We start from the raw sequence: 13642 nt of genomic DNA, 5'->3' as shown, positions 1-13642 counted from the left end.
GCAGTCCTTTCGGCCCAATAAATACAAGAAGTGTAAAAGTTCCCCTTTCTTTGCGGGTAGAGGAAGGGGAAAAGGAAAAAAGTCCACAGTGTCTCCAGGATCACAGGAGCAGAAATCAACCTCTGCTTCTGCCAAATCTTCAGCATGACGCTGGGGCTCCCTTGCGGGAGTCCGCTCAGGTGGGGGCACGTATGAAACTCTTCAGTCACTTCTGGGTTCAATCTGGCCTGGACCTGTGGGTCGTACAAATAGTGTCCTAAGGGTACAAACTGGAGTTTCAACACATTCCCCCATAACGATTTTTCAAATTGACCTTACCAGCTTCTATCCCAGAAGGGGAAGTGGTAGCAGCAGCAATACAAAAATTGTGTCAGGATCAAGTGATTATCCTGTTTCTGTTATGCACACCAGTGCCAGCAGGAATGTACTCATGTCTGAACAGAGAGGTATGCAAAACAAATGAACTCACAGACAGACTGGGGAATATGACATTACATACATAGAAGGTGATAGGGTAACAAAATAAACACAAAGTGAACAGAGAAGCCCAAAGGCTAAGAAACTGGGTGTCTCCCTAGTATTAGGAATGCTCAGATGGAAAGAAGCGAGATGTTGTGATTTAATACATAGAGAACCCGAAATGCTGTTGCTAAGGGCAACAGCAAAACCCTAAAGGGTTACCAACGGGTGTGGCAGTAAACTCCTTGGTCAGAGATGGAATAATAGACACAAGGAGAGTCTCCACAATCCTAGTCCTCACTTGCAGTGCACTGGTTCAGCTTACTGCCACTAAACTGACACCTGAACACCTTGCACAGTGAGAAAGGATTTTGGCAGGCAAGTCTGAGAATACAGCCGCAAACCTGCTAGGTTCACAGAGTAGCAAAAGAACCCCAGCAGGTTAAACGACTGACTCCAGTCTTACTGCTAGGTCTGGATTGGCAGAGTGTAATACCAAATCCCAAGGCCTATTAGCAGTAAGCAACAAACAAATACAAAGTTTACACAGTACTAGCTAGCTTTCAGGAACTGACTAACCAACAAAGATTCAGCAGCATCTGCCTAACCTGAGAAGAGGGTTTATATAGCAGGTGCTGTCCATGCCCCACTCAGACCTCACAGACTGTGAGCACAAAAACCAGCACCGGATCCCCTGCCGTGCACAGAGCCTGTAACCACTGCACAGCAAAAGACCCGAACCGGAGTATCAGCTACGCTCAGGTTACTCCGCTAGCACTTGTCTCCCGGTTGCCATGACGACGTGGCAGCACAGAGCAGGAGACCCTAACAGTACCCCCCCTCTGACGAGGGGTCAAAGAACCCCTACCACCGGGTTTATCGGGGAACTGCGAGAAGAAAGAGCGTAACAGTCTGGGGGCATGAAGATCACAACTGCGCACCCACGACCGCTCCTCCGGGCCATACCCCTTCCAGTGCACCAAAAATGACAGCCGACCCCGAACCATCTTGGAGTCAAGAATCCTTTCAACAACAAACTCCCTCTGGCCACGTATCAGAAGAGGGGAAGGTCTTCCACTGGAAGAAGGATTACTAATCGCCCGTTTTAAAAGGGAACAATGAAATGTTTTATTGATACCCAAAGAACGGGGTAGATCTAACTGAAATGCCACCGGATTGATAACCCTAGTGATCTTATAAGGACCGATGAACCGGGGGACTAACTTATGAGATGGCTGTCTCAACTTCAAATTCTTGGTAGACAACCAGACGAAGTCTCCTAATTTGAAGCTGCAGGGTCTTTTCCGCTTATCAAAAACCCTTTTGGTCACTAATGACACAGACACAAGGGCTTTCTTCACTTTCCTCCAAATACCTCTAAGGACCGAAACCACAGAGGAACCACTAGGCGTGGAGACCTGGGGGTCAAAAGAATTGGCCTTAGGATGATGCTCATACACACAAAGGAAGGGAGAGATCCCTGTAGCAGAGTGAGCCGTGTTGTTATAGGCAAACTCCGCCATGGATAGATGAGCAACCCAGTCAGTCTGACACTTGGAGACATAACACCTGAGGAACTGCTCCAAGGACTGGTTCACCCTTTCAGTCTGCCCATTAGACTGCGGATGGTAGCCTGACGACAAGCTGACAGAAATCTGGAGATCGGAACAAAATGCCCTCCAGAATTTGGCCACAAACTGGGATCCGCGGTCAGAGACCACATCAAATGGCAACCCGTGGAGGCGCACAACATGCAGCATAAATAATTCAGACAGGCGTCTGGCCGATGGCAGCCCAACCAATGGAACGAAGTGCGCCATCTTCGAAAACCTGTCAACGACAACCCAGATGGCTGTCATCCCCGAGGATTTGGGCAAGTCCACCACAAAATCCATTGAAATGTGGGTCCATGGCTTAGATGGAATAGAGAGTGGATGTAATGGGCCAACAGGAACCCCTCTAGGAGTCTTATTTCGGGCACAGATGTCACATGCCCGAACCCACTGATCCACATCCCTAGCCACCGAGGGCCACCACACCGCCCTAGATAGCAACTCCCGAGTTCTGGCGATACCCGGGTGACCTGCCGACTTCTTGGCATGGAATTCCAGGAACACTCGCTGTCTTAACCTAGGAGGCACAAACAAAAGACCTACCGGAAGGTCTGGAGGAGCCTGCTCCTGTGCTCTAAGGACTAATGACAAGAGGTCCTGGGTAATGCCCACTTTAATACATGATGGGGACACAATGGGCAATGGCTCCTCGGTGGTCTCCTGGATTGGAGCAAAACTCCGCGAGAGCGCATCAGCCTTGATGTTTTTTGACCCAGGGCGATATGTTATCAAAAAATTAAAGCGAGCAAAAAACAAAGCCCATCGTGCCTGCCTGGCATTGAGGCGCTTCGCTGACTCTAAATATGCCAAATTCTTATGGTCGGTGAGAATTGAGACCACAAACTTAGCCCCCTCAAGCCAGTGTCTCCACTCCTCGAGTGCATCCTTAATAGCCAACAATTCCCGGTTACCCACGTCATAATTCATCTCGGCAGGCGAAAATTTACGGGAAAAGTAAGCACAGGGATGAAGGCGATTATCAGACACCCCCATCTGAGAGAGCACTGCCCCAATACCCATCTCAGAGGCATCCACCTCCACCACAAAAGGACGCTCTGGATCTGGGTGTCGCAGCACCTTGGCCGAGACAAATGCCCTTTTGAGACGGGCAAAAGCCGCTTTGGCCTCACAAGACCAGTGAGCAACATCCGCCCCTTTCTTAGTGAGTGCCACCAAGGGCGCCACTATAGACGAAAATCCAGCGATAAATCGTCTATGAAAATTCGCAAAGCCCAGAAAACGCTGAAGCGCCTTCAAACTAATGGGCTGCACCCAATCCAGGACTGCCTGTACCTTGGAACCCTCCATTTGGAAACCTTCTGGGGAGATAATATATCCTAGAAATGCGATTTGCTGAACTTCAAATTCGCACTTCTCCAGCTTCGCCCCAAGCCGGTGGTCTCTGTGTTTCTGGAGGACTAAGCGTACATGCTTCCGATGTTCCTCCAGGGAATGGGAGAAGATTAGGATGTCATCTAAGTATACAACTAAGAATCTATCCAAATATTCCCTGAGCACATCGTTCATGAAGTCCTGGAAGACTGCCGGGGCATTACAGAGCCCAAAAGGCATCACCAAATATTCATAATGCCCTGAGTGGGTATTAAAGGCAGTCTTCCATTCATCCCCCTCTCTTATTCGGATTAGATTGTACGCACCGCGTAGGTCAATCTTAGAAAAAATGGTGGCAGTACGAAGCTGGTCAAACAAGACCGAAATGAGAGGCAGTGGGTATGAGTTTTTAATCGTGATACGGTTCAATTCCCTGAAGTCGATGCAGGGTCGCAACGAACCGTTCTTTTTACCCACGAAGAAGAACCCCGACCCAACTGGAGACTGTGAAGGTCTGATAAATCCCTTAGCCAAGTTCTCCTGAATGTACTCTGCCATAGCCTGAGTCTCAGGACGTGACAGGGAGTACAACCTGTTCTTGGGAAGCTTAGCATTCGGCAACAAATCAATGGCACAGTCATAGGGGCGATAGGGAGGTAGTACCTCTGCAACTCTTTTGGAGAACACGTCCGCAAAATCTGCATAACATCCTGGCAATCCTGGCAAACTTAGCTGCGAAAGCCTGACTGGAAGGCTCAAGCAACTCCTGAAACAATCAGTACCCCAACTAAGAATCTCCCCAGAGACCCAGTCAAATTGAGGATTGTGGGCCCTTAACCAGGGTAACCCCAACACCAATGGGGCAAAAGTACAGACAGTCACATAAAAGGACAATTTTTCAGAGTGTGTGGCTCCAATAAACAAAGAAATCTGGCTAGTGCAAGAGGTAATTTTACCCTGGGATAATGGTTCCCCGTTTAACCCACAAATCTCAATTTCCGATGCCAAGGGTACTAAGGGAACAGAGTGTTTCAGGGCGAATTGGCGGTCCATAAAAACCCAGTCGGCCCCACTGTCCACAAAGGCCTCAGTCTTGACAGTTTGACCGAGGATCTTCAAGGTCACCGGAATGATAAAAGTCTTCTTGGGAAATTCTGACTTCTGGCCTGACAGGATATTTCCCATCACCCTCAGGCCCTGAAGTTTTCCGGCTTTTCTGGGCATGATACTACCACATGACCTTTATTCCCACAGTACAAACATAACCCCTGCTGTCTCCTCCGCGTCTTCTCACGCGAGGAGAGGCGGGTAGCCCCAATCTGCAGAGGCTCCTCGGAAAATTCCTCAGAGTCTGAGGTTCCCTTGGGAAAGAAGGAAACCTCTGTCTCCCTTTCAAGCCTGCGCTCTCTGAGCCGTCTATCCACCCGAATGGATAACTGCATGAGCTGATCCAAGCTATCAGGCAAGGGATATTGTACCAGTTGGTCTTTTAACTGGTTAGAAAGACCTCTTCGGTACTGGTGTCTCAGGGCTGAGTCATTCCACTGGGTATCATGGGCCAACCTCCGAAACTCCGTACAATAAACCTCAACTGGCCTTCGCCCTTGCTTAAGGATCGAAATCTGAGCCTCGGCTGAGGCCGTCTTGTCAGGGTCATCATACAACATGCCCAGTGCCGTAAAAAAAGCATCAACACTTTTAAGCGATGGACAGTCAGGCTGCAACCCATATGCCCAGACCTGTGGGTCTCCTTGTAGCAAGGAAATCACTATGCCCACCCGCTGAATCTCCGACCCAGAAGACTGAGGCCTAAGCTGGAAATATAGCTTGCAGCTCTCCTTGAAACAAAAGAACTGCGAGCGATCTCCAGAAAAACGATCCGGGAGATTTACTTTCGGCTCCTTAACCCCTGAAGGCACTGCTGCTGCGGGAGCTCCGCCAGCGGCCTGCGAGGTGTGCATTTTAATGGACAAATCATTAAATTGTCGAGTCAGGACCTGCACCTGATCGACCACCTGTTGCAAAGTATTTTGAGGGGTATGCTCCATATTCCCACAAAATTTCAACAGGAGTATTAGGCTGCTGAATATGTTATGCACACCAGTGCCAGCAGGAATGTACTGGTGTCTGAATGGAGAGGGATGCAAAACAAATGAACTCACAGACAGACTGGGGAATATGACATTACATACATAGAAGGTGATAGGGTAACAAAATAAACACACAGTGAACAGAGAAGCCCAAAGGCTAAGAAACTGGGTGTCTCCCTAGTATTAGGAATGCTCAGATGGATAGAAGCGAGATGTTGTGATTTAATACGTAGAGAACCCGAAATGCTGTTGCTAAGGGCAACAGCAAAACCCTAAAGGGTTACCAACGGGTGTGGCAGTAAACTCCTTGGTCAGAGATGGAATAATAGACACAAGGAGAGTCTCCACAATCCTAGTCCTCACTTGCAGTGCACTGGTTCAGCTTACTGCCACTAAACTGACACCTGAACACCTTGCACAGTGAGAAAGGATTTTGGCAGGCAAGTCTGAGAATACAGCCGCAAACCTGCTAGGTTCACAGAGTAGCAAAAGAACCCCAGCAGGTTAAACAACTGACTCCAGTCTTACTGCTAGGTCTGGATTGGCAGAGTGTAATACCAAATCCCAAGGCCTATTAGCAGTAAGCAACAAACAAATACAAAGTTTACACAGTACTAGCTAGCTTTCAGGAACTGACTAACCAACAAAGATTCAGCAGCATCTGCCTAACCTGAGAAGAGGGTTTATATAGCAGGTGCTGTCCACGCCCCACTCAGACCTCACAGACTGTGAGCACAAAAACCAGCACCGGATCCCCTGCCGTGCACAGAGCCTGTAACCACTGCACAGCAAAAGACCCGAACCGGAGTATCAGCTATGCTCAGGTTACTCCACTAGCACTTGTCTCCCGGTTGCCATGACGACGTGGCAGCACAGAGCAGGAGACCCTAACAGTTTCCCTTGTTACAACAAGGAGAAGGGTTTTATTCAAGCCTATTTGTAGTTCCGAAGCCGGACGGCTCGGTCAGACCGATTCTAAACCTGAAAAATCTGAATCCCTTACCTGCAAAGGTTCAAGTTCAAGATGGAATCACTGAGGGCAGTGATTTCCAGTCTGGAGGAGGGGGAATTCATGGTGTCAGTGGACATAAAAGATGCCTACTCACATGTTCCCATTTATCCTCCACATCAAGCTTATCTGAGATTCGCAGTGCAGGATTGTCCTTACCAATTTCAGACGTTGCCGTTCGGACTCTCCAGGGCACCGAGGGTGTTCACCAAGGTGATGGCGGAGATGATGGTCCTCCTTCGACAGCAAGGAGTCAATATAATTCCTTACCTGGACGATCTCCTGATAAAAGCGAGATCCAGGGAAAAGTTGGTGCAGAACATTGCACTCAACATCATGGTTGGATCATACATTTTCCAAAGTCACAATTGGAATCGACGACAAGATTGTCCTTTCTGGGGATGATACTGGACACAGAAGTACAGAGGGTATTTCTTCCAGTAGAAAAAGCTCTGGAAAGCCAGAGAATGGTCAAACAAATTCTGAAACCAACAAGAGTGACGATTCATCAATGCATTCGGGTGTTGGGGAAGATGGTAACGGCCTACGAGGCCATACAGTTTGGCTGATTCCATGCCAGAGTATTCCAGTGGGACTTATTGGACAAGAGGTCTGGATCCCATCTACACATGCATCAGAGGATAATCCTGTCATCCAAAGCCAGAATGTCGCTCCTGTGCTGGCTACACAGTTCTCACCTTCTAGAGGGACGCAGGTTAGGGATTCAAGACTGGATCCTGGTGACCACGGATGCAAGTCTCTGAGGCTGTCAGATAGGGGGAAAGCTTCCAAGGAAGATGGTCAAGTCAAGAAACTTGTCTTCACATAAACGTTCTGGAGTTAAGAGCCATTTACAACGTCCTTCTACAAGCGGTGCATCTTCTTCAAGATCAACCTGTACAGATCCAGTCGGACAATGTAACAGCAGTTGCGTACATAGACCGTCAGGGCGGAACGAAAAGCAGAGCGGCAATGACAGAGGTGTCAAAGATCCTCCTCTGGGCAGAAAGACATGCAAGAGCTCTGTCGGCAATTTTCATTCTGGGAGTGGACAACTGGGAAGCAGACTTCCTCAGCAGACATGATCTCCATCCAGGAGAGTGGGGCCTCCACCAAGAAGTCTTCGCAGAGTTGACATGTCTTTGGGGAATTCCTCAAGTAGACATGATGGCATCTCGTCTCAACAAGAAGCTTCAGAGATATTTTTCCAGGTCGAGAGACCCTCAAGCAATAGCAGTGGATGCACTAGTGACCCAGTGGGTGTTTCGGTCGGTATATGTCTTCCCTCCACTTCCACTGATACCAAAAGTTCTCAAAATCATATGAAGAACAGACGTTCGAGCGATCCTCATTGTCCCAGACTGGGCAAGGAGGGCTTGGTATCCAGATCTTCAGGAGTTGCTCATAGAAGATCCTCGGCCTCTTCCTCTTCGCGAGGACCTGCTGCAGCAGGGGCCGTGCGTGTATCAAGACTTACCGCGGCTACGTTTAACGGCATGGCTGTTGAGCGACGAATCCTAGCCCGAAAGGGTAAAGAAGTCATTCCCACTCTTATTCAGGCCAGGAAAGGAGTAACAGAATTAACCAACCAAGTTGGAAGGGGCGCTCAAGCTGTGGCTCCAATTAATGTGTATTTAGCAGCTGTCTGAATATGCTAGTCACACCTATAACATCATACATACAAACAAGAATAACAGAAATAAGACAGCGCTGACTGAGATGGATTGTCAATAAAATTACAATAATATTTAATGAATTGAAATTGCAATAAAATAATGAAATGAAATATGTCTCACTGCACTAATGAGCTCATAGTCACCATACATATAGAGAATATACATTTGCCGCTTGATCCAATGTCCCCATGGGACACGCACAATTGAAATGTCCCTGGGGTTGTAGCACAATCCCCGGGTCGATATTATTGTAATTTTATTGACAATCCATCTCAGTCAGCGCTGTCTTATTTCTGTTATTCAGGAAAGGAGTAACGTCTAGACATTACCACCGTATTTGGAGAAAATATGTGTCTTGGTGTGAAACCAAGAAGGCTCCAACGGAAGAGTTTCAGTTAGGACATTTTCTCCATTTTCTCCAGGCGGGTGTGGATGCGGGCCTACGATTGGGTTCAATCAAGGTCCATATTTCGGCCTTGTCCATTTTCTTTCAGAAACAATTGGCCTCCCTTCCAGAAGTTCAGACATTCGTGAAAGGGGTTCTGCACATCCAAGCTCCATTTGTGCCTCCTGTGGCACCATGGGATCTTAACGTGGTGTTGCAGTTCCTTCAAACGGATTGGTTTGAACCTCTCCAGGAGATAGAGTTGAAGTTTCACTTGGAAAGTGGTCATGCTGTTGGCCTTGGCATCCGCAAGAAGGGTGTCTGAGTTGGATGCCTTGTCTCACAAGAGCCCTTACTTGGTTTTCCATGAAGATAGGGCTGAGTTAAGAACTCGTCAGCAATTTCTTCCAAAGGTGGTTTCTTCTTTTCATATAAACCAACCTTTCTGCTGCGGGGTACACTGGGCTCCACAAGGATGGACAATGGGGTGTAGAGTAGGATCTTGATCCGAGGGCACCAACAGGCTCAAAAGCTTTGACTGTTCCCAAGATGCACAGCACTGCCTCCTCTATAACCCTGCCTCCCTGCACAGGAGCTCAGTTTTGTAGTTGGTGCTGCAGATAGCAGGCACTTAACAGAGGGCTGCTCCTGGCAGCCCTAAGAAGAGCTTTTTAGAAGAAAAGTGAAAAATTCAAGGGCTGCAGCAGTGTGTAGATGTCAGGAGACATTCACTGCTGCAGCTCCATCTCTCCCTAGCGGCGCTGTACACTCCCACGCCCTGGTTGCCTGGTAACTACAGCGGGAGGCTCCGGTTTTCTTCCTGTTAGACACACACGGCTGGGGCTCTCCGGGATCGCGTGGCTGCTCTTCGGGAGGTGGTAAGTGGGTCCCGCTCGAAGGACACGTGCTGTATCGCGATCCGGCGCGGTCGGTGGGAGGCGGGCCACGCATGCTGGCGGTGAACACTGTGGCATACAGGCGACCCCACTAGACCACAATTGGAAAGGAGAGAAAAGACAAAAAACCCTTGTTTGGGAGCACTCATTTGTTGTAATCAATGTGGTATGTATAGAAAGAAAGAAATTAAATAAAACCTAACCTTTAATTGTTTCTTGAATAAAAGAACTAATGGAAACTAAATTGGAGACTCATGTCTAATGTTTGCTAATAAAAAACTTGTTTACCTTTTTAACACATGAGGTACAAGATAATTGAAAAAGGTGAAAATATCAAAGAAAATAATATATTATTTATATTTCTCTATCGTCCTAGTGGATGCTGGGGTTCCTGAAAGGACCATGGGGAATAGCGGCTCCGCAGGAGACAGGGCACAAAAAGTAAAGCTTTTTCCGATCAGGTGGTGTGCACTGGCTCCTCCCCCCATGACCCTCCTCCAGACTCCAGTTAGATTTTTGTGCCCGGCCGAGAAGGGTGCAATCTAGGTGGCTCTCCTAAAGAGCTGCTTAGAGAAAGTTTAGCTAGGTTTTTTATTTTACAGTGATTCCTGCTGGCAACAGGATCACTGCAGCGAGGGACTGAGGGGAGAAGGAGTCAACTCACCTGCGTGCAGGATGGATTGGTTTCTTGGCTACTGGACATCAAGCTCCAGAGGGACGATCACAGGTACAGCCTGGATGGTCACCGGAGCCACGCCGCCGGCCCCCTTGCAGATGCTGAAATCAGAAGAGGTCCAGAATCGGCGGCTGAAGACTCCTGCAGTCTTCTAAAGGTAGCGCACAGCACTGCAGCTGTGCGCCATTTTCCTCTCAGCACACTTCACACGGCAGTCACTGAGGGTGCAGGGCGCTGGGAGGGGGGCGCCCTGGGAGGCAAATGAGTACCTATAAAGGCTAAAAATACCTCACATATAGCCCTAGAGGCTATATGGAGATATTTAACCCCTGCCTAATTTTTCTAAATAGCGGGAGACGAGCCCGCCGGAAAAGGGGCGGGGCCTATCTCCTCAGCACACGGCGCCATTTCCTCTCACAGCTCCGCTGGTCAGGACGGCTCCCAAGTCTCTCCCCTGCACTGCACTACAGAAACAGGGTAAAACAGAGAGGGGGGGGGCACATTTATGGCGATATTTTGATATAACAAAGCAGCTATAAGGGAGCACTTATTATAAGGCTATCCCTGATATATATATAGCGCTTTTGGTGTGTGCTGGCAAACTCTCCCTCTGTCTCCCCAAAGGGCTAGTGGGTCCTGTCTTCGTTAGGAGCATTCCCTGTGTGTCTGCTGTGTGTCGGTACGTGTGTGTCGACATGTATGAGGACGATATTGGTGTGGAGGCGGAGCAATTGCCAAATATGAGGATGTCACCCCCTAGGGAGTCGACACCAGAATGGATGCCTTTATTTATGGAACTACGGGATAGTGTCAACACGCTAAAACAGTCGTTTGACGACATGAGACGGCCGGACAATCAATTAGTGCCTGTCCAGGCGACTCAAACACCGTCAGGGGCTGTGAAACGCCCTTTGCCTCAGTCGGTCGACACAGACCCAGACACAGGCGATGACTCCAGTGGTGACGGTGACGAATCAACCGTATTTTCCAGTAGGGCCACACGTTATATGATTTTGGCAATGAAGGAGGCGTTACATTTAGCTGATACTACAGGTACCACTAAACAGGGTATTATGTGGGGTATGAAAAAACTACCTATAGTTTTTCCTGAATCAGAAGAACTAAATGACGTGTGTAATGAAGCGTGGGTTGCCCCTGATAAAAAGCTGATAATTTCAAAGAAATTATTGGCATTATACCCTTTCCCGCCAGAGGTTAGGGAGCGCTGGGAAACACCTCCTAGGGTGGACAAGGCGCTAACACGCTTATCTAAACAAGTGGCGTTACCCTCTCCTGAGACGGCCGCACTTAAAGATCCATCAGATAGGAGGATGGAAAATATCCAAAAAAGTATATACACACATGCAGGTGTTATACTACGACCAGCTGTAGCGACTGCCTGGATGGGCAGTGCGGGGGTAGTTTGGTCAGAATCCCTGATTGAAAATATTGATACCCTGGACAGGGACAATATTTTACTGTCGTTAGAACAAATAAAGGATGCATTTCTTTATATGCGTGATGCACAGAGGGATATATGCACACTGGCATCACGGGTAAGTGCTATGTCCATTTCGGCCAGAAGAGCTTTATGGACGCGACAGTGGACAGGCGATGCGGATTCAAAACGGCATATGGAAGTTTTGCCGTATAAAGGGGAGGAGTTATTTGGAGTCGGTCTATCAGATTTGGTGGCCACGGCTACAGCCGGGAAATCCACCTTTCTACCTCAAGTCACTCCCCAACAGAAAAAGGCACCGACTTTTCAACCGCAGCCCTTTCGTTCCTTTAAAAATAAGAGAGCAAAGGGCTATTCATATCTGCCACGAGGCAAAGGTCGAGGGAAGAGACAGCAACACGCAGCTCCTTCCCAGGATCAGAAGCCCTCCCCGGCTTCTACAAAAGCCTCAGCATGACGCTGGGGCTTCTCAAGCGGACTCGGGGACCGTGGGGGGTCGTCTCAAAAATTACAGCGCGCAGTGGGCTCACTCGCAAGTAGATCCCTGGATCCTGCAGATAATATCTCAGGGATACAGGTTGGAATTAGAGACAGATCCACCTCGCCGTTTCCTGAAGTCTGCTTTACCAACGTCCCCCTCCGAAAGGGAGACGGTGTTGGAAGCCATTCACAAGCTGTACTCTCAGCAGGTGATAGTCAAGGTACCTCTTCTGCAACAAGGGAAGGGGTATTATTCCACTCTTTTTGTGGTACCGAAGCCGGATGGCTCGGTAAGGCCTATTCTAAATCTGAAGTCCTTGAACCTGTACATAAAGAAGTTCAAGTTCAAAATGGAGTCACTCAGAGCAGTGATAGCGAACCTGGAAGAGGGGGACTTTATGGTATCCTTGGACATCAAGGATGCGTATCTCCACGTTCCAATTTACCCCTCACACCAGGGGTACTTCAGGTTCGTTGTACAAAACTGTCACTATCAGTTTCAGACGCTGCCGTTCGGATTGTCCACGGCACCTCGGATCTTTACAAAGGTAATGGCCGAGATGATGATTCTTCTTCGAAGAAAAGGCGTATTAATTATCCCATACTTGGACGATCTCCTAATAAGGGCGAGGTCCAGAGAACAGCTAGAGATGGGATTAGCACTGTCTCAGGAAGTGCTAAAACAGCACGGGTGGATTCTGAATATTCCAAAATCCCAGTTAATGCCGACAACTCGTCTGCTGTTCCTAGGGATGATTCTGGACACGGTTCAGAAAAAGGTTTTTCTCCCGGAGGAAAAAGCCAAGGAGTTATCCGAGCTTGTCAGGAACCTCCTAAAACCAGGAAAGGTGTCTGTACATCAATGCACAAGAGTCCTGGGAAAAATGGTGGCTTCTTACGAAGCAATTCCATTCGGCAGATTCCACGCAAGAATTTTCCAAAGGGATCTGTTGAACAAATGGTCAGGGTCGCATCTTCAGATGCACCTGCGGATAACCCTGTCTCCAAGGACAAGGGTGTCTCTTCTGTGGTGGTTGCAGAGTGCTCATCTATTGGAGGGCCGCAGATTCGGCATACAGGATTGGATCCTGGTGACCACGGACGCCAGCCTGAGAGGCTGGGGAGCAGTCACACAAGGAAGAAACTTCCAGGGAGTATGGACGAGCCTGGAAACGTCTCTTCACATAAACATTCTGGAACTAAGAGCAATATACAATGCTCTAAGCCAGGCAGAACCTCTGCTTCAGGGAAAACCGGTGTTGATCCAGTCGGACAACATCACGGCAGTCGCCCATGTGAACAGACAGGGCGGCACAAGAAGCAGGAGTGCAATGGCAGAAGCTGCAAGGATTCTTCGCTGGGCAGAGAATCATGTGATAGCACTGTCAGCAGTGTTCATCCCGGGAGTGGACAACTGGGAAGCAGACTTCCTCAGCAGACACGATCTTCACCCGGGAGAGTGGGGACTTCATCCAGAAGTCTTCCACATGCTGGTAACCCGTTGGGAAAGACCAATGGTGGACATGATGGCGTCTCGCCTCAACAAAAAACTGGACAGGTATTGCGC

The sequence above is a fragment of the Pseudophryne corroboree genome, chromosome 1, assembly GCF_028390025.1.
Source record: "Pseudophryne corroboree isolate aPseCor3 chromosome 1, aPseCor3.hap2, whole genome shotgun sequence".
NCBI lineage: Eukaryota > Metazoa > Chordata > Amphibia > Anura > Myobatrachidae > Pseudophryne > Pseudophryne corroboree.
Note: the sequence above shows the minus strand (reverse complement) of the source record.